The following is a 26267-nucleotide window of genomic DNA, read 5'->3' on the forward strand; positions in this document are numbered from 1 at the left end:
TCTATCTATCTATCTATCTATCTATCTATCTCTATCTATCTATCTATCTATCTATCTATCTATCTTATACTCTATCTATCTATCTATCTATCTATCTATCTATCTATCTATCTATCTATCTATCTATCTATCTATCTATCATCTGCTGTTGGGGAAGGCAAAAGGAGCAGTGGATGAGATGGCTAGATAGTGTCATCAATGCAATGAACATAAATTTGGCAAACTCTGGGAGACAGTGGAGGATGGGGACTGATGAGCTATGGTCCATAGGGTTGCGAAGAATCAGACATGACTTAGCAATTGAACAACCACAACAAAAGTGAAGTTCAGGTCAGCCCTTTTCCCAATAACCTTGCATTTTGATTGGATGGCTTCACTATGATTACCACCTGCTAGTTAAAATAATAGGTTTTTTTCCCCCCTCTCTGCATGAATTCAAATGGTAAATTGATTCCATTGGTTTAACTGGTTGTGGACTCTTCAGATGGCCAGAGTCCTGTTCCTCAAAAGGAAGCGGATTTGCTTGAGCTGTTGACCAACCCCTCAACTCTTCCACAAGGCTGAGCCTGCTCTACGCTAAACAGAGATGGTTACCTGAGATGTTAGGTAAATAATGACAAATCAGTACATTTCTTTATTGGGAAATGTGGGTAATGTTCAAGATCTGGGGACCAACAGATCAACTGCTGGTTCAGCCTTCCAGAAATTTCTTTTGGGCTGCCACCCAAAGAAAGATCTGTTAGCTGATGAAGATTAATAGGAAAACCCTCAGAGCACCTCTATTGTTTAAAATCCATTTTCATTAAAAAAAAAAAAACAAGTTTTCTTTGTTTCTTTTTTTTTTCAAATTCCCTATGGTGTGAAAAAAGTGTTTTAACTCCCATGCGTAAAGCTATTATCCTTCCCTCATAATTCTACAGAATTTTCTGAGTAAGATTTTACAACCTTGTGTGGTAATTTTTTTGTGATTTATGCAATATCCGAAGCCATTCTAAGATAAGTTAATTCCACCTTTTCTTTTTAAGAAAGCTTTGCTTCCTCTTAAAAATCTCCATATCGTTCATCCTAGACCTAGATGGGATATATGGCCTGTTCAGTTTGATTTTCTGTCAAATCTCATGACAATCTCAGTCCTTTTTAAGTCTTGTTGATAGAAGCTGAATTTTATGACATTTATTCCCTCCCGAAACAGTCCACAATAAACCTTTAGAGTTGATACAGAGAGGGAAGAGGTGTGGGTCAAGTGACATAAATTATATAAAGCAGGATAAATTTCCGATCAAAGACCTCTAGCTGGGGACTGAACCATGGCAAAGTACAAAATAGGGACATCTTGCTATATTATACAATTTTTGTGTATTCATGTTGAGTTCTAGCAGGCTCCCTATCCCAAAGCCCTTAGACTCTCATCCAAGATAGCCAAAGACCATGAAGGTTGAACATCAAGATAGCTAAAAATCCAACCCGTTCTGAAGGAACTAATCTTGCAGGGGAAAACTGCTGTCTCTCAAGTGCCATCAGCAAAACCCAAGCCACACTAAGCCATGCCCAACAGACCCTTAAAGCACAAAGGCTGGTGTTTCATAATTGCTTCCCAGATGTTTTCAACTACAAAAAGGGGCAGTCCCAACCCAAAAGTTAGTGGCTGAGATGGGGTACCCAGAAATCACAGACAGACTGACCTATCCCAATTGTCATCCAGAAATTTCTGGATCAGAAATCTGTGATCTTTGGAAAACTTCTTGGTTATTATGCTGGATAGGATGGAAGCATTTAATTAGAAGAATTCCTATTTTTAGGAGATGCTGTAATTTGGCCATGGGCCAAAGCTTGCAGCCATGGTGAGAGTTTTCACTAGCATACCCATCCTCACCTAGCTTGCCTTCCTTTCATTTCCAAACATTCCACACACCCCTTTTCAATTCAGAAATCCTGCACCCCAAAGGCATGCAACGTAACCCCATCAGAACAATTGCCTAGCTGTTGCCTTTGCTTGCATTGTGCGATCTTGGTGATCGGAGTCACACTCAATTGTTTGTTCCAGGATTTTGAACTTGGGCAGTGATACTGAAGCCCAAAATACATATGTGTCATTGATTGAACCTACATTTAAGAACCTGCATTTATGTTTGAAAATACCCCAAGCATATAATGGGGGATGTTGGTGCCTCTCTCTAGGTGCCAGGCCTTGGAAGACCAATTGAAGCTTTTGCAAGATTGGTTGCTTAGATTTCCAGATACCTGTATGCCCTCTGTACCTCCATCTCCAGCTCATTTATCTACATCATCTCTGGTTTCCAGAAATCCACATTTTTCATTGTCTTCACTGTGAGCGACCAAGATTTCATCTAATAAGAATACCTTGGGCAACGAACAAGCCTCCCTAACTACCCTTCTTGTACAACCCAGTCCTATAAAAGACAGTAACATTTATTGATTTTATATCTATCTGTCTTTAAAGAGCAACACGATTAAGATGTTACCTATTGGATGGATTCGATTCTAAGAAGAAGAAAAAATGAAGCCACTCATTCTTTCAAAGAAAGGAAACAATATTAAGGATTAAATCAGAACTTAAGCTATCTAACTCAATATGATCTTCCCCACTTGAGTTCCAATCAATTCCCCCCCTCCTTTTTTAGGGCTCCCTCTGAAAATGCCAAAGATTGAACTAACATCCTTTGGCATGAACAGCCCCAAACATGCTTAAAATTAATAATCCTACCAAATTCCATTACAGGCCAGATGTCCACATATAATTTCACTGCATTTCCCCTGACCAGACTATCCAAATGATATGGAAGTTCTCCCCAAAGCACAGTTAGTGCCTTGGATTTAGCTGTTTTGACATCTTCCCATGATTGACAGCTTAGGAAAGTGCAAGTAAATAGGATCCAGAGGCAAAGACCCCTCTCTGTTCATTACCAGGGTGGATTTTTGTCAGTTGGGGGTTGGTTCCCCTCCCCACAAGGTGATGGTCTCCGTTGTTGCATCTCCTGGACTGAGAAATTAAACCTTTTATCCCTCCAAAAGTCAAGGGGTTGAGTTTTCCAACCCAAGACATGAACCCCCACGCCGAGTAACTTGGCAACTCCACTGGTTTGAGGGACCTCCGACACATTGGCTGACTGCAGGAGCTGGATGGCCAAAGCTTCATGCATAAACGAGACTTGATCATTCATTCCACCAAATTTGGCTCGGAATCCAATGCTCCCCATTAATCTTTCCCGGTCAAGTTGTTCTTTCTGAGACCCAGGAGATTCCAGGAGAACACCAACCCCTAACAGAGACCCCACCACGAAAGTATGATTTGCAGCATGATAACAGATAACAGATAATCAGAGTTGGAAGGGACCTTCTAGGTCATCTAGTCCAACCCCCGCTCCCCACCCAAGCGGGAGAAAGACGTCTCTTTCCATACCTCCCCAACCTTCCCCCCAAAATATGATTTCCTGCCTCCCATTCTCCCCTTCACAAAGAGATTAGCTTCCCCTCTTCCAATCGGTCCAGGAGTTGGGTGAGAGACCGGGAGGAAAGGTTGGTAAGACCAAGAAGAAATGCAAGAAGGCAATTTCTTCCTTCAAACCCTCCCTCCCCAAGGAACAAACCAAAGGGCCCTCCCCAAAACCCTTTCTTCCTTGCTCCATCGAGATTGCCATGCCTATATTGACCTGCGTTTGTGTGTGCCTCATGGGTGCTGGGTGGGTGGGTGGGGGGGTGTTGGGGTATCAGAAAGCTGCAGTGCTTTGTCCACGGCACGTCTGGAACGGTTGCCCACCACGAGACCATTTGGGGTGGAGAGAGAAGGAAGACCAGCAATGTGGTGGGTTCAAAGAGAAAGGAACCTCTCTTCCCCAAGTCCTACATGCAAGAGGTGGAAGGATGGAGAAGAGGGAATCATATTTGGTCTGGTTCCAAGGGTGGGGGGTGGGGGCAGCAAGGGAAGGGGTTTTAACTCAACAATGAAGGTACCGCCGGCTTCATCCCCACCTTCCCTAGCAACTCCTCAGTAGCTTAGAGAGCTCCACAGCAGCGCCTTCAAACCTCCTGCCCTTTTACCCAAAACCTGGGTCACTGGGAACCCATTGCAGCTTTTAAATCTAAGACCAGCCTATTTATCCTCTGCTCCTGCCTCACTTCGCCCCTCCAGAGACGGACGAGCATAAAGGATCTGTGTCTAGTTCTGCAAAAGAAATAAGGGAGGGGGGAGGGGAGGGTTAGCAGGAGAGGAGGGAAAGAGAGAGAGGTACCTTGTTCAGGGAGCCTGAATCGCCTTCTCTCTTCATCGCAGCCGTTGCCTATTCATCCTTTAATCCTTGAAAACAGAGGCACAATTCAAAACATCGCCTTGCACGAGGTTCTTCCAAACTGCTCCTTCCCATTGCTTGCTCGCTTGCCTTTTTTGGGGGGTTTGGTTGTGGCTTTGTTGGGTTGTTGTTGTGGTTGTGGGGGTTTTTGTTTTTTTTTCGGGAGGGGAAAAAAATAATAATCCCAAGCAATCTCCCCTCCGTTTCCCTTGCCTCCTCCGAGCGATAAACAGGAGGAGGATTAAAATAATATATGTGTGTGTATATATCACAGCACACCAGTTTCTCCCTTCTGCCTGCTTCTCTGTCTTCTTGTAAAGACCCTGGCTTGGCGTTGGCTTGCCTCGGAAGGGAGGGAGGGAAAATAATAATAATAATAATAGTAATAGCAACAAGAGCGGCTTCGAAGAGAAAGGAAAGAAGGAAGGAACGAGGAAGAGAGCCTTGAGGAGGAGAGGAAGAGAGAATGAACGAGGAAGGGGAGGGAAAGGGCAGTGGGAGGGAGCAGGGGAAAAAGAGGCTGGCTTCACATTTGTGTCTGATGGGCTTCGCTCTCCTTAAGCCCTGGCCCCCGCCCCCCCCCTCCACCCCCTTGGAGAATAAGAGGGCTCCTGATGCTGGATAATGGCCTGTACCAATTTATTGCACTTAAGCAGGGGTGGGTGGGATTTCTCTTAGCAAAGGGAAGGCAAACCACGCCAGCCTCCCTGAGGTCCCCTCGCCAAATTGGTTTCTGCTGGCCGATTTGTCATAGCATCTCCCGCTGACCTTATTGCTGCTGGAGTCGGTAGGAAATGCTAACGCCGACATTCCTTGGAACCAGGACAGCAGGGGCAACTAGGAGCAAAAAAAAAGGAGGAAGGGGTAGGGGGAAACCCCCGGGCTCGGGAGCAAGGGAAACATGAGGTTGGAGGCTTGGAAAACTCCTCTTGGCTAACAAAGTTCAGGGCTGGCAAATGCTGTAGACTGGCAGGGTTGATGCACCAGACATCTTGATAAGCTCCGGAGCCTTTTAACTTCCATTCTTCATTTTTGGCAAGAAGTCATCGTTCTCCTGATAGAAATCCTGCCTGCTGTTCGTTCCTGTTCTTTCACTGTGCCTGGTCACTCCACTGACCTAGCAAGGGTGGGTTAGTACAATATTAAGGGCTAAGTCTGCCATGTCTGGCCTGCAAAGATCCAGATGACCACTAGAGGGGAGCAATGAGATGGGGAAACCCAACCCACTGGGTTAACCAGGATTGAATAATGATTGTTGGGAGTTCATAGATAATACCCATCTTAGGATTCCTCCCCCCCAAACTTCCAACTCCGCTTTTCAAGAAAAAGGATGGTCTTTTTTTTCCTCAACGCTGATCTCCGAGGTCAACGGTGACATTGAAGCTCTTGCGGAATGATTTCTTCCTCTTCGTGGTGGCTAAGATGATAATTTGTTGGGTTTTGAATCCACCTATTTTTGCCTTCCATTCCTTGGAATCTGGGAGCCAGAAGATGGAGCTGAAGAGTAGCTTTCTTAAGTGGTGAGAGTGGAACACAAAGTTAGGGAAGAAGTTTATGGAGACTCTTCAAGTTGTAGGACTATGGAAAGAAGAAGAGACACAGAACTGCCCGAGCGGTAGAGGGTTTTAAGAGCAGATGGTTGGCTTGTTGCTACTGCTGCTACGGTCATGAGCCTTGGGTTTGAGCATTGACTCTAACATGCAGACACATTTGCAATATTTCTGTGTTTTCCATCTACAGGAATAGCTGGTCCTTGAGCATGGCCTTGTTACAAAACGGGGTGCAGTTTTTTTCAGTGGTTTGGACGCCATGCAAAATTCTCACCAAAACTAAGTCTGGGTCAATACGAGCAAATTCCAGTGAGAAAATGGAGTCAAGATGGAAATGTTCTGCAGGGAGGTGAAACCAGAGTTTTAGGTAGCTTCTGGACTACAGAGATGTCCCAGAATGTCTTCTGCTGTAAAAAGTGAAAATAGGCATTCACAACATCTCTTTTTTTCTCTTTCACACACTCCTTAATCACTCCATCGCTATTAGTCCCTTTGCCCAGAGGGATTAACAGATCTTTTCTTTCTTTCTTTATGAAGACTTGTTGACCTCATCTGGCCCACAGAGGGATGGAGAAGATGTGATGCGATTGGGACTAATCCCACAAATGCATCTCTCTGTACATGACAAACGGACCCATCAGAAAGAGAGCAGGTGGTCTTTAAACCTTGGGACCATTTGGTCCAGGACAGGGGTGTCAAATTGACTTCATTGAGGGCCACATCAGCGTTACGTTTGACCTCAGGGATGAGTGGGTTGTGGTGGGCATGGCCAGCTCGACGTCACTCATGTCGGGGGTCACCTGTGGTAGCCAAGTACTAAGGCAGGACTTCCCTCAGACCCTCCCTCACTTTCATCATAATCTCCTTCCTTCCTTCCTTCCTTCCTTCCTTCCTTCCTTCCTTCCTTCCTTCCTTCCTTCCTTCCTTCCTTCCTTCCTTCCTTCCTTCCTTCCTTCCTTCCCCTTCCCCTTCCCCTTCCCTTCCCTTCCCTTCCCCTTCCTTCCTTCCTTCCTTCCTTCCTTCCTTCCTTCCTTCCTTCCTTCCTTCCTTCCTTCCTTCCTTCCTTCATTTCCTTCCTTCCTTCCTTCCTTCCTTCCCTCCCTCCCTCCTCCCTCCCTCCCTTCCTTCCTTCCTTCTTTCCTTCCTTCCTTCCTTCCTTCCTTCCTTCATTTCCTTCCTTCCTTCCTTCCTTCCTTCCTTCCTTCCTTCCTTCCTTCCTTCCTTCCTTCCTTCCCTTCTTTTTCCTTCCCTCTTCCTTCTCCTTTCTTCTTCCTTCCCCTCTTTCCTTTTTCCTTCCTTGCTCTCTTCTCATCTTCCCTTCTTTTCCATTGTCTTTCCTAAAGGTGCTTTTTCAGGAGGCAACTGGACTGTCATGTTTTTTTTTTCCCTTTTGAAGAAGCTTGTCCTTCCTCTTTCCCTTTCTCCTTCCCTTCCCCCTCTTGCATGCTCAAATGCAAAAGGGGAAACGTTTCTCCTTTTCTTTTGTTTTTAGTTTGTTTTGCCAGTGAAAACGAAGCCTCGGTTGGGATAGTGTCCCTCTCGAGCTGCATTTTCGCTGGCAGAGGCACCGTGGGCCGGTCCTTTGCTGTTTCCAGGGCAGCCCCATTGGCCAGATCTAAGCTCCCCGTGGGCCAGATCTGGTCCTCTGGCCTTGAGTTTGATCTAGGTCTAGGATATCCTGGTCTAGGATAATCCCTTGCTGGAGATCCTGGGAATAGCTCCATGGGAACTACTTCTGTGTGCAAAACAGGTGTTCTAGCTTGATAGGAAGCTCGTTCTGTTTTGTTTTGTTTTTTTCCTTCTGACATTCCAATTTTCGGCGTGAACAGCCTCGTTATTCTCCCTCTGCTTGGCACTTGATTAGTACAACATGCCTGAAGCCTTCCAGTCCAGGAAATGACATACCCGTAGGTTACACAATTTTTTTTATTTTTTGCTAGAGCACACGACAGACTAAGATAGAGTATTGTTTTCTTTCTTCCTTCCTTTCTTTTTTTGCTTGTGGGTTTATTTGGTGAGTCTGGCTTGGCCACTGAATTAAAATCCTACTGAGGACACTTTATAAAGGCGTGTGATTTACAGCTCACCAGGAGACATTAGTCCCCAAACAATCTCCATCCTGGCCTCTAGCCAAGGTAGTGATCAGAGAGAGAAGAGATGGCGATGGATGATGCATCCGGCGGTTATTGAATCACTCCTGCTGGCTTTCCCTGACTTAGTAAGCCCGTTGTTTGCAGACATTTGCCAGAATTGGCTCAGGTAGCCATAGATCATGAGCCCCCAATGGATAGTAAGTAAGTCTGAACCGGTATCCTTCCATGCATAATAAATGCATTAAGTAGTTTAGCCCAAATCGATGTCTTTTCCTGAGGCCACGTTCAAAGATTTTTGAGCTACAATCTTGTTGATGGACCAAGGCAACCAATCTTATTTTAGAAAGAAGAAGAAGAAGGATTATCCGGGTTGTAATGGATAGATAGCAATGGATAGATAGCAGATTTGCAATGCAGTTTCTCCACAGTTATATTCTTCTGTGAAACAGACTGTGGATCTTGGCACAAAGACGTAATAGTCTGCCTAGATTAGTTGATCCTTTGACCTAACTCGGTTGGATTCCTCTTACGGGCTTTTGGGACGTGGGTTTTTTTTTTTTTCCCTGTGCAGATCTCCACCTGGGATTCAATCAGCATGTACAAAAATGAACGGGAAATCAGGACCGGCTGTGAGGAAAAGTAATGGGCTTGATTTGCAAATGGAGGAAGCTTTCCTACCTATCAGCAGGTGTCACAAGAGGGAAACCAAAATAGATACAGCCCAGCTCTAAAAGCAAGGACAACAAAGATAACCATATTATCTCCACACGGGGTGCCACCCCCCCCCTCAAAATATCTTCAATGGCACTTAGAAAATCTGCGCAATGACAACATTTCCAGCTGTCCATGAAAAAAAAGTGCCACGTGGCTTAGATCCACGCATCTGTTACAGTGGTACGTTACAACATCCTAGGTCCTTGGGAAGAACTTGATAGGAATGGAGACTAACACCTGCTAAAGAATTGGCAGCTGTGATTTCGCATTGCTGTGTGGATATTAACAATGACCATCAAAGAGTAATCTTGCATCTGCCTATCCCAAGTCCTTGAGAAGGACTCAATTGGTGGGCAAGAAAGCCAAATCCGTAGTGGCAAATATCTGTAGCTCAGGTGTAAGATGAGAGTGTAGATTCATTGTCTGAACTTGTGTATTGGTTTCTGAACGCTTTGTTACCAAGCTAGGTAACATCTTCAGCAGAATTTAGGGATCTCATTGGCTCAAGGTTGACTCAGCCTTCCATCCTTCCAAGGTCGGTAAAACGAGGACCCAGATTGTTGGGGGCAAGAGGCTGACTCTGTAAACTGCTTAGAGCGGGCTGGAAAGTACTACGAAGAGGTATATAACTCTAAGTGCTAGTGCTAGTGCTGTTCCTTTTCTCCTTCCTTCCTTCCTTCCTTCCTTCCTTCCTTCCTTCCTTCCTTCCTTCCTTCCTTCCTTCCTTCCTTCCTTCCTTCCTTCCTTCCTTCCTTCCTTGGTGCACAGTGGTTACAATGTAGTACATCAGGCTACAACTGCTGACTGCTGGATGCCTGCAATTTGACAGTTCAAATCTCACCAGGCTCAAGGTTGACTCAGCCTTCCATCCTTCCGAGGTGAATAAAATGGGGACCCAGATTGTTGACTCTGTAAACCGCTTAGAGAGGGCTGGAAAGCACTGTGAAGCGGTATATAAGTCTAAGTGCTATTGCTATCCCCAAAACTCTGCTGAAGATGTTACTTACCCTGGTAGTGGAATTCAAATTCAAAGCCTTTATTGTCATTGTACATCATGTATTCAATGAAATTGGTTTAGACTCCACTGGTACAGTCCATACAAGAATACAAGACAATACGAATAATATAAAGAATAATCCTTATACAAGTAGTTATGAAAAAAAACCCTAGCCATAGGTTTCCATATGTAGGTCACATTCTGTGCAACATGTATATTGCTCAGGTGGATTTCACTGGTGCCACTATAATGTGTAATATGCCAATGAGATAATGTGTAATATGTATATATGGTTACATACTATACCATATATATTACATACATATATACCATATATACATATTACACACTGTAATGGCACCATAAAATTCATCATATTAATCTGTTTGTGGTGCTATATTGTGTTTAGGGGTCTGACAGCCCATGGGTGGAAGCTGTTTTTGAAATGTTCAGAAACCAACCCTCAAGCTCAGAGAACAAATGGTCACTTGCATGCCAAATTGAGTCCAAAAATCTGACTGACTGTGTGGCCAACCATAATATATTTTGGGATTCAAACATTTTTACTACCGGTTCTATGGGCGTGGCTTGGTGGGTGTGGCAGGGGAAGGTTACTGTAAAATCCCCATTCTCTCCCCACCCCACAAACCTGCTTTCCAGCTCCATTCTCCTGTGCAGGGCCACCAAAGAAGACCCAGCTGATCAGCTGGGACTCAATGGAAGGCAGAGAATAGATGTGGGTGGGGTCAGTCAGAGGTGGCATTTGCCGGTTCTCCAAACTACTCAAAATTTCCACTACCAGTTCTCCAGAACTGGTCAGAACCTGCTGAATACCCACCATCCAAGATAGTTCCAAAGGTGTTTTTTTCCCAAGAGGCAACTGGACTTTCTGGTTTTTCTTTGAAGACATTTCACTTCTTATTCCAGAAGCTTCTTCAGAGCTGAAGAAGCTTCTGGGATGAGAAGCGAAACATCTTCAAAGAAAAACCAGAAAGTCCAGTTACCTCTTGGGGAAAAAAAAACACCTTTGGGACAACCATGGCCTGGAGGACTGAGAATCTCCAGAGACACCCAAGATAGATCTCAATCTCCTGATCTTCCAGAAGTTCATAAAAAACTTACCTGTTCTAGAAGGTCAGGCAGGATCTGCAGCATGCCTCTTCTGCTGGACTTAATGGGACAGGTAGATGTCCTCAGGAAGAGGTGGTCCCTCGGATGACTGGGCTGTATGTCATGCCATGCTGTTACAACTAGCACCTTGTATTGGGTCTGGAAGCACATGGGTAACCAACACAACTCATGAAGCATAGGTGTTACTTTGTGTTGTCTTAGGGGCACCCATGATTGCCATGCCACACTTTGCACCAGTTGCAGTTCTGGATACTCTTCAAGGGCAGCTCCATGTAGAGCCCATTGGAATAGCCCATACGAGAGATGTTAAGGGCATGAATAACTGCGAGCAGAGCTTCCCATTGATTGTAGCCATGATTGATTGTTGCATCGATTGTAGCTATGGCTTTTTGAACACTGCTTAAAGTGGCCTTGAATAGAACAGTTCACCAATGCCTAAATATATATATTTTTAACAAAACTCAATGAAGAACTACAGAGGATTAAATCGAACAACTCACCAACGCTCTTCATTTTTTTTGCCATTTTTTTTTTGCCACTGGACTATTTATTTACTGTTGCTTCTCATCACAGACTAAATCCTTAGAACGTGCTGACAATCTTTGACATTCAGAAGTCCAGGATGAGTCAGTTAGCTGCAGAGAATAGACTATGGTTTAATGTTAGGGAGGGTTGGAGAGTTGGAATAGGAGCAGATGATATCTATCCAAATTCTGATCTTTAACCCTCCCCTCCCAAATAGAAAAGGAACAAGAGGTGTCCCAGATCTTAGTATCTTTGCACATAAAATTCTTCCCTTAAACTGCATCTCTCTAATTGACATTAATGCAAGCAACTTACCCCAGGTCCCCAGCCACTCCCAGGAGTTAATAATAAAACAACTTATAAGCAATAATGAGCGATTAAATCCTCTTATACTTCGGTTTATGATTTTCCCCCACACCATTATTCAAGAAAAGGGCGTCTTCCCATAGATGCCCAGTTTTATAATCTGAATTCTGGAACAGGCTCGGAGAGCTTTAACCTGCCATGGGGGGTGGGGTGGGGGAGCTAAAAATTAAACAAAGCAAAGCAAAAACAAAAACCACTGAACATATGGGAGGGTCTATAGATTTTTCCAAATCACCTGTGCTCTAATTTAATATGAATAACAATTAGTTTACTCTTATCAGTTAATTGTGCCCCATGTGGATTCAGCAGCTCAGCAGTTCCTTAGCAAACACCTTTGTCTGTTCAGTCTTTAATTACGCTAAGCTCTCTATTTTTGTTTTAACAACAAAGTTGCCATGAAAACAAGCCAAAATGGCTTCTTCTTTTTTGCTTTTCCAGGTGGAAGGATGGCAGGATTTGGCTGATTTGGTTGAGGCAGAGCCTCTTACAGCAGGATAGTCAACCTGTGGCCCCTTACTATGCTAATCCCACACCCCAAAGTGCTCATCAAATAAGAGCACTTTGATTGTGTGCATTTGTGGTGGAAAGGAGGGAGAGAGGGAGGGTGGGAGGGAGGAAGAAAGGAAGGAAGGTGAGAAAGAGAGAGGGAAGGGAAAAAGGAAGAAAGGAAGGAAAAGAAGGTTGAGAGGGAGGAAGGAGAGAAAGAGAGAGAGAAGGGAAAAAAGGAAGGAAGGAAAAGAAGGGAGGGAGGGAGGTGAAAAAGAGAGAGGAAAGGGAAAAAAGAAGGAAGGAAGGAGGAAGGAGAGAAAGGAAGGAAGGGTATGTTCCCATATTTTTGGAGATCTGCCCTTTATTTGATATCACACACCACAACCATATATTTTATGACCTTCAGATGTTAGAAAAAATAGAAATAAGATGCAGTGCCCAGTAATAAAATCTTGTCCTCTTCCTTACTCCCTTAATCCATTCACAGTTGTGGACATATTCACAGTTCCATGCTTTGTATTTTCTCTGTGGGGAAAAACAACAACCCCTACTCTAATGATATAATGCGAGTCCTAGTTTAAGTCCAGATCGGACTTTTAGCCAGCAAAGGGAGTTCCTGAGATACTGAAACCTAGAACCAGGATAGGAAATGCAGGAATCCTCACTTCCAGATGTGTTTTCCATCATCCTTCCTGCTGGCTTTGCTTCCTAGGGATGCTAAAAATGCCACGGCCTGCATTTGCTGATTATGAACTTTATCTCTGAGAAAGTGGCTGGTGAGCTTTATCCGTGCGTTTATTTTTATTTTTTTTGAAATGCCAAATAATCTTAGCAATCATCCACGTTATCTTACTATGCAGACTATCATCATCATCACCACCCTCAGCTCGGCCATTCTGCTGCTATTGTTATTATACCATCTTCCAAGCGCTTCTCTCTCCCTGGTTGGGGACAAAGCACATCTGTCGTAATTTGGACCTCCCTGAGCTGGAAATATTTCCACGCTGGGTTTCGGCACGGGCGGCAAGATGCTGCACCAACCTGAGAAGTAAAGAAGGAAGCTGAAGAAGAGCCCGCTTCCCTTTGTTTGTGAAGATTGTGAAGTCTTGGCAAGGCACAAGTCCCCAGAGCTACGTGCTGGGTTTCAAAAGCTAACTCAAAGAAGAGTCTGCAGAGCAACAGATAAAAGCGTTTGGTGTTAGAAAAGTTTCAGGCGCACAGGATTCCACCCAAAAGCAGGAGCTTTGCAGAAGTAGGATCTGGAGCTGGTTGTCCCAGGCTGGCGTGCCCAGAAATCTAGAAGAACGGATTGTGTAATGGCAAATGGGCTCCAGATATGGAGCCCCTCTCTGCAAACCTACACATTCCTATCCATGGGGTTCTAGGCGCGCTCCAAGTTTGGTTGTTTTGTTGCAGATGTTTCTTTCCCCAGTGCATCTATCCTAGAACTGATGAGGTTACTTAGTTGGGTAATGAAACATCTGCAAGTCAATAACCAAAATAAGAGATCATCAAGGATCCCACAATCTTCCTCCTCCTCCTCCCCCCCCCTCTTCCTTCCTCAAACCCTACTCCGTTATAGCACTGATGATGTTACCTAGATTGGTAATGACACATCGGCAAGTCAACAGCCAAGATCAGAGAACACTAAAGATCTCAGTCATTCTCCTCCTCTTCCTCCTCCCCCCTTCCTCCTCCTCCTCCTTTTTGCAAACCCTACTCCCTTATAGGACTGATGATGTTATCTAGTTGGGTAATGAAAGTCAACAACCAAGATCAGAGAATACCAAAGATCTCACAGTCACTGTCGTCTTCCTCTTCCTCCTCCTCCTCTTCCTCCATCACCACCACGTCCTCCTCTTTTCTGCAAACCCGACTCCCTTATAGGACTGATGATGTTACCCAGTTGGGTAATGAAATGTCTGCAAGCAAACAACCAAGATTAGAGATCACCAAGGACCCCACAGTTCAACTCGGAGCTCCCAATATTCTCTTCCATTGGTACGTTCCTCTTATAACCAGCTTCCCAATGTGCAGGCTTTTCTATCAAACAGATCAAGGCCTACCAAAGCTTTCTCTCACCCAAACGCTCTCTAAATATGTGGACTTCACAACCCAAAACCTCCCAGCTCAGAGCCATCACCCGGTTGGCTGCAAACACATGGAGGACCAGTGGATGCCATCAAAGAATTTTCTGCATCACTTTGGGGACATTATCTATCTATCTATCTATCTATCTATCTATCTATCTATCTATCTATCTATCTATCATCTATCTGAGGATTTTGAAGGTTGAAGCTGTCATAAGAACGTTGAGCTACAATATGGATGTATATTTTTTTAAAAATAATAAACATATATTTTTTTAAAAAAGAACACCGAGCTGGGGAATTATGATCTGTCCATATTTTGAGAGTGTTCACAAGATTTCACATATGTGGTTTATTTTGGGCTGTTCTTACATCATCCAGATTCTTGATATTAGAATTGAGGAGGTAAGATATTTTGGTGCAGAAGTTGCATCTGTGCTTGGAATGGAACTCTGGGACTCATTTTCCCCGAGGTAACAAAATGTGAAAAATAAAATAAAATGGGTAGAACCAGGACAAAAATGATAATCACTGCACCTTACTGCAGATTTAAAATTATGATTCAGGGGCAATCTTTGGAGAAGTTGTGAGATTGTGGATTTCTGCATTTGCTTCAAGTTGTCAGAAACAGGAAAGCTCCCTTGTCATTAGCTTCGTTTTTCTACCATGCATTTAGGGTGGTCTTCGGGTTTTGTTTTTTCTGGTTTTTTTTTTTTTTTTGGCTTCCAGGTTTCTGCTACCAATTGTTTATTCTCCTAACAACTATGTAAATCTGAAGCTGCTTTTCTGCACATTTTCTATGCATTTATTCCCCAATTTACATACTTTCCTTTATAATTTATGTGACAGTCCCAATACAGCACATATTTTGGCTATGCAGCTACCTTCCATATAGGCTTTTCTCTAATGACTTTCCTAATTCTTGCTGTGTTTAAACACAATTCCGCCTTAATATGCTTTTCTGGACTTTTTTTCTTGTTTTTTTTATTATTAAAGCCGCTTTCCAAAATATATGCTGAATTTTACATAACCTTCCTAAAGGCATGCTGGCTTTTTTATGAATGCTTCTAGCAGAAGACAAAAGACTGCAGCAAATTTATCCGTGTCTTATTGGAACCCATTTTGGAGGAAGAATACACATTTTGATATAAAATAAATCTGTAGCAAGCTTCTTACCGCCATTTCTAAAGTCAATCCCTTGATTGTAATAAACAGTCTGGTTTTTTTGGTTTTTTTTTAAAGTGGGGAATATATGGAAAGAAAAGTTTGTCCCCATAATTTAGGTCATCTGCATTCTCATGAAAATAGCGGCACTTCCAAATTTAAGGGGCTGCCACAAAGAAGAGGGGGTCAAGCTATTCTCCAAAGCACCTGAAGGCAGGAGAGGAAGCAACGGATCGAAATGAATCAAGGAAAGAAGCAACCTAGAACTAAGGAGACATTTCCCGATAGTGAGAACAATGAATCAGTAGAACAGAAGTTGCCTTCAGAAGTTGTGGGTGCTCCAACAGAGAGAGAGAGAGGGAGGGAGGGAGGGAGAGAGAGAGAGAGAGAGAGAGAGAGAGAGAGAGAGAGATGGGTTGAGGTTTTGCCTGGTTGGTTCTGCTTCCAAAGCATGAAAAACGGCGCTGGGCTTCTTCTCATTAGCCTCTCAAGCAGAGTCCCACTGTTTCTCAATTTTCGGTATTTAAGCTTCGGTTCCCACCCTCTCCCTTGTTCCAAGTGGCAACCCAAGGAGTTAATCTATAAGAGGATTATAGGCACAGAGGCAGAAGGCCAGGCAGGCATCTCGCTTTATGGAGGAGAGAGATACCAGCCAGGGAAAAGCTTCGGAAGTTGTCCTCCCTGTTTGCGGAAGCCTGGAGTATCTTTGGCCCTCGAAAGCAAGAATAGCAATGGTCCTTAGTCTTATATGCCACTTCACAGCACTTTTACAGTCCTCTCTAAGCAGTTTGCAGAGTCGGCCTCTTGCCCCCAACAATCTGGACCCTCATTTTACTGACCTCAAAAGGACGGAAGGCTAAGTCAACCTTAAGCTAGTCAGGATCAAAGTCCCAGCCAAAAGTCACCCAGCTGGCTTTCATGGCTAATGCAGAACTAGAACTCCCCATCTCCTGGTGATTGGCTCCAAGTCATCCAGCCAGATTTTCATGCCTAAAGTGGGACTAGAACTTCCCTAATGATTGGCCCAAAGTTACCCAGATGGCTCTCGTGCCTAAATAAAACAGTGTCCTGGTTTCTAGGCCAGCACCTTAATCAACAATTGCTTTCATCCCCTAGACCCTTCCAGACTCAATTGCCTTTGCTAATCGCTTTTCTATCCTGTTCTGTAGTTATTTGTATGCATTATTTTTGTAAACAGAGGCATCAGAAAGTATTGATGCAATATTTCATGAATGCCCTGGGCACTTTTCCATTCTTCTGAAGGTAGCAGGTGGATGTCTAGCATATTGACCACAACTCAAGCCTGCATGCTGAGGTGGTGGTGATAATGATGTAGGGAAATCCCCATTGCTTATAATAGTCCAATCGTTGTCCCCCACTCCCTCTCTGTCTCCCTCTCCCTCTCCCTCTCTCCCTCCCTCCCTCCCTCCATCTTTGTCTGTCTGTCTGTCTGTCTGTCTGTCTATCTATCTATCTATCTATCTATCTATCTATCTATCTATCTATCTATCTATCTATCTATCTATCTATCTATCTATCTATCTATCTATCTGAGATGATAGAGATAGAGATAGATAGATAGATAGATAGATAGATAGATAGATAGATAGATAGATAGATAGATAGATAGATAGATAGATAGATAGATAGATAGATAGACAGACAGACAGACAGACAGACAGACAGACAGACAGGGAATATATTTCTGAATGTCTTATCTAATTTAGGGAGTAGAAACAATGCAAATTAGCATTGCAAAGGAACAGAATTTTTTTAATTTTAAAAAATAATTTTAAATGACCCTTTATTTATTTTATTTTATTTGGTTTGTCAATTGCTTACAAGATAATAGGTATAAGTAAAAACATAGTTATGAATACACGGATACATATAAGAAAAATAACGCTTTTGATGTTTAAAGTAGACTAAACTGGATGAAAAAATGCCTTCAGACAGAGGCCTGTCAATCAAGAAAGGAGCCAAGGAAAACTGGATTGTGACATTACAGATTGCAGGCAATTGAATGTGCTAAACCTCCGCGCACACTGAAGTTTAGAGAAGAAGAATTTTTCCCTCTATCTGACCGTTTCTTGGTTCCTTCTTGGAGGTGTCCTGAAGTTGTTGTTTTCCTAGGTTTTGGACAGTGCTTCGTTATCACAAGGTTAATTTTTGCTCCTTCTGTGTTTATTACTTTGTCATATTTTCCCGCTCTTATTAATTTTTATGGAATTTTAATGCGCTTTTAATGCAGTTTTTATGGCACTAAATTAGCTGTTTTTCTAGTGAGTTGTCAGACATGTTGGGTGGAATTTTTTTTCTCTTTCTGCATTACAGCCGAGAAACCTTTTTAATACTGTATAATCAGAATGTTTTTAAAAACTTTGTAATTACACAATTATTCTACCCACCATGGGGAAATACATTGTTCATTGTTTTGCCTTCCATTAATCAATTGGGACAGTCTGAAAACAATTTTATCTTCATTATTGCAGTGAGGCTAAATTAGGGTTAAGCTTAGATCTTAACCCAGTGCAATATTTCCAGTTTGACACCTGGCGTGCTTTGGTTTGTCAAAACAAGCTGAGTGGCACAATAGCACCTTATTTTTTTGTTTTGTTTTTTGAAAATTTTATTTGGGTTTTTACAAAAAAAAAAACATAATACAAATAAAACATCTTTTTTTGAAAATAGCATGGTCCCAGGTTACACTTCTTCATACAGACACAAACTCAATTTCATGCTCATTTTTGTGTTCTATTCCATATCTTATTACTTTTACATTTTCTACATAGTTTTTCCCCTCTTTTAATTTTCTCAACTTTATTTTGATTATCTCATCTCAATTCAAATCATTATATTTATACTTTTGTCTGTCCTGTTTCAATTTCATATTATTTTTTCTCATTAAACAAATGTTCTCCTGTAGTTACTAATTGGAGTATGACACCTTTATATCTTTTAATTTTATCCATTCAACTCTTATTTAAGCTTCAATGTATACCTTTAAGAGTATAACATTCAATATAATACATAACTTCCAATCGAATTCTCTTTGGTCCATTCTTAAAATATACGCTATATTCTTAAAAAAAAAAGATTATATATATATATATATGTAAATAAAACACTCATTCAATTCCAATTCAATTCTATCATTAATGTTCATTAACATCTTAACATCTTTAACATTTCTTTTCAATTAAATATCATACTTCCTTAAACTTTCCATAATTAATTTTTTCCCCCATATTTCTCTTCACTTATAATTTATAAATCATTAATAATAATTGAAAAGTGCACAATAGCACTTTGGATCAAGATTCTGCACTGCCAATATATTTCACACAAATACAAATGAAAATGTGTTCAACAGAAGAATTTGCTTGTTCTGAGATATTCGGAAACAGTAGCAATGAAGTCAGTTCATAAGTAATGGAATAATGACACCCTTCCTTCCTTCCCTTTCCTCCCTCCCTCCCTCCTTTTCTTTCTTCCCTCCTTCTTTCTCTCCATCCCTCCTTTGTTCCTTTCTTCCTTCACTCACTCATCCACTCCCTTTTCCTTTCCTTCCTTCCTCTCTCTTCCTTTCCTCCCTCCATTCTTTCCTCCCTCCCTCCCTTCTTTCCCTCCCTCCCTCATTCCTTTCTTTCTTCACTCACTCATTCACTCACTCACTCACCTACTCTCTTTTTCTTTCCTCCCTCCCTCCCTCTTTTCTTCCATTCTTTCCTTCCTTCCTTCTTTCTTTCCCTCCCTCTCCTCCTCCCTCCCTCCCTTCTTCAAATTGACCATTGAAAGTTTACATGTAAATGTAAAATAACAGAGCTCCAAGAACAGAAAGGTTCCCAGTGAATTATTCACCGACCAACATCTAAATGTCTGCTCAGGTACATCAGCCTTCATCCGCCTCCAGAGGATTACAGACACACCTCTGGAGGCAAAGCATCCCATAATATGGAGGGCACAACCGAGAAGGATAAACTGCAGAAAGAAAAGCTTTCAAGATCTGGAAGTTTTCAAGACATGTGCTGACCATAGTGTTCTGACCAAGGCTTCCTGAAACTGTAATTAAGCACACACTTAGTTAAAACAACTCTTGTTTTATTTCAGCGCTGGGAATTATGTTCATTCCCAGCCTGTAATGAGACCCAAACAGTCCCTCGAGATAAGTACCCACCTTTCTCTCCTTTGAATTGCTGCCAACAACTAAAATGCCAAATGAATTGTAAAAAGCCAACCGAAGTACAAAGTCTACCCAGAGCTTCAAGGATTAATCCGAACAGAATGAACGACTTTGCTTCCTGCAAAGATTTGTCTACCTTTGCATGTCCTTATGGGAGGACATGCAATCACCTCCAAGCCTTATTCCTGAGTCACCCCTTTTGTCTCAACTGCTCTTACCTTCTAGCAGCTTTGTGCAGATGTGCACTGGGAACAGGCTCCCCTTGTTCCTCTGCCTTGCTGCTGCCAGACTCCGGAGGCTCCGGAGTCAGCACATAACTCCCAGATGGTCCTGGCCTCATTTCTGCATTGGATACAGAACCCTCATCCTGGACTGGTCCCTGTTCCTCCCCACAGTCCGACTCTGCTGCCGTCTGCACAGGCTGCCGGTGAACCACAACACATAGTTACAATGATGGAAAAAGCATAGTAGTTTGAAAATGGGCATTAAATTCACAGGTTTGCTTCCTTTTCAACCTTGATTTGCCTTTGCATACACAAAGAGGTTATTCAACCCCCCTGAGCTACAATCCTATTCATCTTATTTATTTATTTATTTATTTGATTTGCCAATTGTTTACAAGATAATAAGTATAAGCGTATACATAGTTGTGAATACATGAAATGGGTACATATAAGAAAAATAAAAAAAATAAAAGAATAAGAGAAACAATAGGACAGGGACGGTAGGCACGTTGGTGCACTTATGCACGCCCCCTACAGACCTCTTAGGAAGGGGGTGAGGTCAATAGTAGACAGTCTAAGGTTAAAGTTTTTGGGGTCTTCTGCCAAGAATTGTATTTAGAACCGTAAGAAGTTGTCGTAGATCCGGCTTAACTTTTTGAAAACATTTACCCTGCGCTTTTAGCGCTTAGCTGGATGTCACTGAGTGGAACAAGCTAAAGCAGTATTGAAGACAGCCGGGGGACTCATACGATCAGAGAATTAGAAAGGATTTCAGGAATCTTGCACATGTAATTTCAGGAAGTTGACCCTAAGAGCAGCTCTGGTTAACAGCCAACCATCGTTGCTGAAAAACTGTTCAGGAAGCGAATTCTCCAATCTTTGAGTCCATCTGTTCAAAGATCAAAGAATAAAATCATCAGCCAGCTCTTCTCACTGGAAGAAGAAGAAGAAGAAGAAGAAGAAGAAGAAGAAGAAGAAGAAGAAGAAGAAGAAGAAGAAGAAGAAGAAGGAAGAAGAGAGGAGGAGGAGGAGGAGAGAGGAGGAGGAGGAGGAGGAGGAGGAGGAGGAGGAGGAGGAGGAGGAGGAGAAGGAGAAGGAGAAGAAGAGGAGAGGAGGAGGAGGAGGAGGAAGAAGAAGAGAAGAAGAGAAGAAGAGAGGAGAGGAGGAGGAGGAAGGAGAAGGAGAAGGAGAAGGAGAAGGGAGAAGGAGAAGGAAGAGAAGAAGAAGAAGAAGAAGAAGAAGAAGAAGAAGAAGAAGAAGAAGAAGAAGAGGAGGAGGAGGAGGAGGAGGAGGAGGAGGAGGAGGAAGAGGAAGAGGAAGAAGAAGAAGAAGAAGAAGAAGAAGAAGAAGAAGAAGAAGAAGAAGAAGAAGAAGAAGAAGAAGAAGAGAGGAGGAGGAGGAGGAGGAGGAGGAGGAGGAGGAGGAGGAGGAGGAGGAGGAGGAGGAGGAGGAGGAGGAGGAGGAGGAGAGCTGGAAGGGACCTGGGAGATCTTCTAGTCCAACACCCTGCTCAAGCAGGAAACATTATATCATTTCAGACAAATGGTTGTCCAAGCTTTTCTTAAAAACTTCCAGTGATGGAGCACCCACAACTTCTGAATGCAAGGCGTTCCACTGGTTAATTGTTCTGGCTGTCAGGAAATTTCTCCATACTGCTAGTTTGGATCTCTCCTTGATCAGCTTCCATTCCTTGCTTCTTCTCCTGCTACCTACTCTTTCTTGTCCAGTGTGCCCTTTTGGAAACTTTAGGAGCAGGAATCCCTATTTTACCCTGCTTGTATAAAATCTTTCAAACTCTTGTCTGCAATGCATCAGATACACAGATTAACCTCAAGGTGAACACACAAGGAAATTAAAAAGAAAACAGTAGGGAAAAAAGTCAGTAACACAAAGCAGGAGAAACATATATTTTTCCAGACAGCTGACATATCGTAACTGATTTACACCAATGCATTTGGGGCAGAAGAGTAGGCTCATGTGTATTATTAACTGTGGTAGGTCTATGTATGAGTTCAAAATTAAATGGCAAAAGCAAGGAAACCTCATTCTCTATTTTCAAATAGTGGGATAATAATCTTTTAACCGTAGCACTGAAATCTATTGCTGGATGGAGAATTCCTATTTTAGAAGCAGTTTTTTTTTCCAAAACTTAAGCGCCGACACATTTTATACAGTGTGACCCATTTCACACTGATCACAAAATAAAATACAAGTAGGGAAAAAAAAATCCTAGTGACGATCATAAATTTAGCTTTATTTCAGGAAAAGAATGAAAGGAAAAAGAGGAAAATAAAACGGCCTTGTCAATTATAATTCATAGACTCTTATTCTGCAGAATGGTCATTTCAAGCTTTCTATATTTTAATCTTTTGCTCTGAACAGCAGTCAACTCATATCCTGGATAATGGAGGGTTTACCCTTATTGATGAATTCAAAAATAAGAAGATCCTGAGGATGTGGTACATATGCTGGCTTGGACTATGGAGACTTAAACGTTTTTAAGCCCAGGATGATATAAAAGGACATTATCTCAGATATAGAAGGGTATTATCTATCTCTCTTTCTCCCTCCCCCCCCTCTCTCTTTTAATCATTATTCTGATGCTTGCCAATAATGGGAATATATTTCTTAGGTTGGAATGTAAAAAGTATCATAGGCCATTGAAAAATTGCAATATTTTAAATGTAGCCCATTTAATATGTTTAAATAAAATGCATAGATGAATGAATGAAGGCAAATGCCATTGTCTTTGTACATCTTGATAGAATCTTGGTAGTTAGTTTTTTTAAAAAAAACTGAAGGAGTCTCTACAGATTTTACTTGGCTAGTTGTTGCTGACTATAAGGGCATGTCTCATCTCTGTTTCAAGATCATTGAGCCAGCATTGTCCAAAGACACTTCCACAGTCATGTGGCCAGAATGACATCATGGAGCACTGTTGCCGTTGCACCAAAATGGTACCTATTTATCTACTCGCATTTGCATGCTTTTGAACTGCTAGGTTGGCAGGAGTTGGGGTGAGGACAGGAGCTCACCTTATCCTGTGGCATTTGGATCGCATACCTGGACTTTCCAGCTGACAAGCCCAGTGTTTTAACCACTGAGCCACCATGCTGCCCTTCCGGTAGTTACAAGCTGATTGTTGTTTTTTTAAAGGACAAAAATGAATAGGTTGCATTTAGAGATGGGTGTGATTCACTTTGCATTTTAATGAAAGTATGCTTAATTTTGTACTTTGGAACCAATGCACAGACGTGACACTTTTGTCCTTTGAAAATGTGCCTGTTTTTGAATTTAGCAAACAAGGAATGGGCACACTGGGGAAATGAACAAAAAAATTGTAATGCTAAAAACAAAATGTCAACTCTATTATGTAGGATGAATTCTGGGCCAAACGCATACGTTAGAGAAGCTGTTATGCAAAAACGAGCACGGTGGGATGAATGCACATGAAGAGAACACACACATTTTTTTTCATGGGGATGTTTTAGGAATTGCTCTGAACAATTGGAAAGGAGACCAACCCAACTGAAGAGCTGGGAAAGGAGAATCGAAGCAAAATCAGAGTTGACATATTAGTTTATCTCTACTTTGCAAACTGACAGTCTTCGTCTTTGCCTCTGTTCAAGTCAGTTGATGTATTTCATGCCTTGATCTGTTTTAGCAGATTGCATCACGTCGCTACCATGGAAATCTACAGCACATTGCATTTAGAGGCCTGTTATCTATGAAAACTCACACCATCAGAAATTCCTGAGAGACTGTGGGCACAACTGTGATAGGAATTCGCAGCTTGGGCTGTCTGTTTTAAATGGGCCCCTCAAGACTTCGATTTACCAACCAGGTTTTAATTGAAGCAGTTAGCTGAGTTTTGCAGGTAGATTGCAGGATGCCTATATTTTCACCTCTGGCGGTTTAAAACAGGGGTACGCAACTTGAGCCCTGAAATTCTTGGGCAACTGTACTCAAACCTTGTCACATTCTAAAACAAAACAAAAAAAAATACTTAAAGGGGGCAGAATTACAAAACACTTAGGGAGCAATCCTATCCATTGCCTTGAAGAGAATAAGGTTTAATTAAATTTACCTGGGCATTAAACTTACAGTAAATTTAGCTTTATCCTGACCCTGTTACAGCAGAGTTCCCAAGATGACAGTCCAACACCAGAAAAAAAATCTGTAATTTTCTTACTTTAAGCTGCTCCTTTAGGCTTTTAATTGCAAACTAGGAGGAACTGTGGAAACACTCAACTGTTGAAGTCAACGAAAACCTGTCTTGGGAAAGAGGTAATGCATGTGGGTGTGTGAGAAATGTGAGAAATAACTTATGGCTTTGGTTTTTAGAGATTTGTTTCCCATTTGGGTCTTCCCTGAAAGTGGTGTGGCTTTTTATAACCCCGTAGCCCTGAACACCTGTGAGCTTCAACCGTCAAAGCCAAGGAAAGTTGGAATTTGTTTTTTTTTAAAAAAACACTAAAAATAAGAGAGCACTTTTATAGTCACCTCCCTGTTCGTCAGCTCAAATTACTTAATGAGGAGCAGTTAGCATCTCAGAGACTAGGAAAGAAAGCTCACAATTAACCAGACAGGGAAATTATTTCATGAAATATGCATACGGTGTTTCTCCTAAAAAGAATTTAGCTCCTCCATTCCCCCTCTTTAAAAACCTAACTCTTAAAAAAGAGAAAGAGCAGTTAGATATTAATCATTCATTTCTCCCCACCTCTAAACCAATATTTGGGAAGCATTCCACAAGGGGGAATGAAATAGGACAGGATCTCGGAGGGACGCTAGCTTGTAAATGTATGTTTCTGTGTGTGGATTTTTCCTGTGGGATAAATTTTATTTTCTTTTGTCGGGAAGGGACTTGAGTAATCCACTCAAGGATGGCATTCTGGGTTTGGCTTGGAACTTGGTGCCCTGAAAACCTCCATGGCTTTTGTCCTCAATTTGGAGGACAAAGAAAACTTAGGAAAAATAGAAGATGGGAACGTGATGCAATTTTCAAAATCAAAGGGGCCAGTAATCATTTGTGGTGGGGGTTGCTAATGTTTGAACTAGCTCTTGCAGCCGGTGCCTTAGCGACCCAAGAAATGTTCAAGAGTGATCTTGTCTAGTTTTCAGATTCTGAAGAGGAAAAAGGAAACAGTTCAATCAGTTTTCCTTTCAAATGGAGCAGGATCTTGTTTGTAGGCTGAAAGGATTAAAAATGTATTTCCTTTATCATGTGGAAATATTTGTAGCCTTCAAAAGCCATTGGACAATTCTCCTTCTTAATTAAACACTTTCAAGAAAGATTTATAAGAAGCGGGGGGAAAAGATACAGGAAACAAATAAAAGAGCAGGACAGAGATAGCAGAATGCAGAGAAGTGAACATGAGATCTAATTTGTCGGAATTACAATTTTTGCATGTTCCTTTGTTACGAAGTCACAAAATAAATCCTATCACTTCTTGAAGAGGTTGAGAATCCCTTCTCACCCAAGAGACGTCACTAAGTAGGGCTATAAGCCGCAATAAATTAGGTCAGTGCTAGAAATCTAATTTTCCATAAAATTGAGTTAAAGAATCTAAATGTAGAAATACCAAGTTTTGAGTCTGGAACAAATCTGTGTATTAAGTTATATAGTCCAGAAATAATTTCCAATTAGAATGGAGTTCTGCAATAGATTTACTTTCAGATATGAAGTTGTTCTGAACAATAAAGCAAACACTTACAAATAGGTTAGCCATTCTTCTCTCTCTCTCCTTCTCTCCTTCCCTCCCTCCTTCCCTTTTGAGAGGAAACTAAATAAATGTTTACCCTAAGCTTTTTTACTGTCTGTCCAAGATCAGTCCATCTGTCCGTCCATCCATCCAGTCGCTAAAGTTAGCCAGCCAGCCAGCCAGCCAGCCAGCCAGCCTGCCTGCCTGCCTGCCTGCCTGCCTGCCTGCCTGCCTGCCTGCCTGCCTATCTATCTATCTGTCTATCTATCTATCTATCTATCTATCTATCTATCTATCTATCTATCTATCTATCTATCTATCTATCATCCATCCACCCATCTACCTACCTACCTACCTACCTACCTATGGTACTATCTACCTATTCTCTCTCTCTCTCTCTCTCTCTCTCGTCTATCATCTATCTATCTATCTATCTATCTATCTATCTATCTATCTATCTATCTATTCTATCTATCTATCTATCTATCTATCTATCTATCTATCTATCTATCTATCTATCTATCTATCTATCTATCTATCTATCTATCTATCTATCTATCTATCTAATATCTATCTATCTATCTATCATCTGTCTATCTATCATCTATCTATCACTGCATAAAATTAAAACTATGTTTATCATTTTTATATCTTTGTTGTTTGTCACCCAGAGTAAGTTTTTGTGAGATGGGCAGCTATATAAATTACCTAAAAATCAAACAAGTCAAC

The 26267-nt window shown here is 41.9% G+C and overlaps 1 protein-coding gene across 4 annotated transcripts in view; it reads right to left on the reverse strand.

Annotated features, from left to right (window-relative positions):
• The window catches only part of B3GAT1 (beta-1,3-glucuronyltransferase 1), a 58239-nt gene extending 53600 nt beyond the window's left edge, over positions 1-4639 (reverse strand). For all 4 annotated transcript variants that reach the window (XM_087970114.1, XM_087970112.1, XM_087970113.1 and 1 more), the window contains exon 1: positions 4251-4639. The gene's annotated coding sequence lies outside the window, so the exon portion shown is untranslated. The remainder of the gene's footprint in view (positions 1-4250) is intronic.
• Positions 4640-26267: the final 21628 nt, after the last annotated feature.

Source organism: Notechis scutatus, chromosome 7 (genome assembly GCF_049901735.1).
Source record: "Notechis scutatus isolate UNSWTSFEM ecotype Mainland chromosome 7, rNotScu1.2, whole genome shotgun sequence".
Classification (NCBI taxonomy): Eukaryota; Metazoa; Chordata; class Lepidosauria; order Squamata; family Elapidae; genus Notechis; species Notechis scutatus.